The 1706-nt window shown below is 35.3% G+C and overlaps 1 pseudogene; it reads right to left on the bottom strand.

The window, feature by feature from the left end:
- Positions 1-278: 278 nt before the first annotated feature.
- Positions 279-1008, bottom strand: LOC142178206 (pectinesterase inhibitor 7-like; annotated as a pseudogene).
- Positions 1009-1706: the final 698 nt, after the last annotated feature.

The raw sequence follows: 1706 nt of genomic DNA, 5'->3' as shown, positions 1-1706 counted from the left end.
AAATTTATTGAGTTTATACAAGATTGTACGTAATCGAGAGGAAGAAAAGGTAAGAACTCGTTGAGAAAATAATAAAAAAATAGACAAAAAAAAAACAACTTTGTTTGATTGGAGGTCCAAAATACACAAGTAGTTCATATACTCTTTGTTCTTTTTTCTCCTACAACTACACTATGCAACCTAAACTTCGATGAAAATTCTCAATAATCTAACGTGATTAGTAGTAATAATCTATCAACTCATCTTTCTTTATTTCTATCAACTCGATCATCAATTATTCATAGTTCATTACGGAGTTGATATATCATATTGGCATAATTATTTACCAAAGCGACGGCGTTGTTAGTCACCTCCTTCACCGTTGTTACACGATCACATACGTTCGATTTCAATGGCTCAACATCCTTAAATACATGCGTGCAAGTCACGTCCTCAATATTAGTCAAGGCTGCACTCATCCATGTCTGAACCTTACTAATCTGAAACCTCAACGACTCACCTCCACAGTCAAAACTCAATCAACTTTTCCATCTGTGTCAGTGAGTCACGTATTTGGTTTACGGTACTATATAGGGCTTGTATTTGAGCTTCATAGCCGGCTACGTTGGAAATTATATAAGCTGCCAAACTCTTGGATTTGCGTAGGCTTTTCAAGATGGCGTAAAAAGCGAGCTGCCTCGGGTCTTGCTGGACCGCGAAGGCGTAATTTTGAAAGGAATTGATGCAGGTTTCGGGATATAAGGTATTTTGACAACTGGAGTGGATATAATCTATGTCTTCAAGACTAGGACCGGGCGTAGGGAGTTGCAACTTCGCGATCGCGGGGACAAGGCTGAGGTGAAGGAGAAATATGGCGGCAGAGAGGATGAAGAAGAGAAAATTTCGACGTGGGGTTTTCATTGTTTATCAGCTTTGGCTAATTTTCTTTCAAACTTGCGGAGAAAGCAATATGAAGAGTTCTAATTTCATGTTTTTGGTTGGATGCTGAGCGTCTTATGTAGGCAATAATTGATCTTGGAGAGAATTGAAATACATGACTTTGCCCCCTGGGAAACTAAACTCTGTATGGTTTTTGTTACTAATTGACTGTCCTAAGAACCATAGGAAACGGGTATTCTAGTTAGATTACATCTCTTTATGTCATACTCCATTAATTAGTGTTTGTTTGAAAATATCACATACTTATTATTTTTCTTTTTCTTCTTTTCTTCTATTGTGTAACAATACTATCCGTAGCATATTTCTAGGAAGCTTATACAAACTATATGCAAGCTATCCTTACCTTATCATGTAGAAACCAGCAGTGACAAGAAGTCCTAATACATGAAGGATGTTATAAAATATAATTTAAAGTAACAATATGGAACAAGGAAAAACAAGCTAAGAGATATATGGAGAAAGAAAGAAGAGATTCTTATTTCTTCTTCAATTGTGTGTATTTTACTATCTATTACAAGGCCTTTATATAGGCATGAAAAGTGAAAAAAATATGTCATTGAATATGTCATTAAACATAGAAAATATGTCATTGAATATGTCATTAAACATTTGAGATGAAGATCATGGAAGAACAGTAGACATCAATCATAATTTGATATTTCTTATAACACTCCCCCTTGGATGTCCATAGATAATGTGTCTCGTAACCTTATTAGAAAAAAACTCCTAGTGAAGGAAAAATAGTACACATGTTTAGGAATACGCTT

This window comes from Nicotiana tabacum, chromosome 24 (assembly GCF_000715075.1).
Source record: "Nicotiana tabacum cultivar K326 chromosome 24, ASM71507v2, whole genome shotgun sequence".
In the NCBI taxonomy this organism is placed as follows: Eukaryota; Viridiplantae; Streptophyta; class Magnoliopsida; order Solanales; family Solanaceae; genus Nicotiana; species Nicotiana tabacum.
Note: the sequence above shows the minus strand (reverse complement) of the source record. Positions and strands in the feature narration are given on the sequence as shown.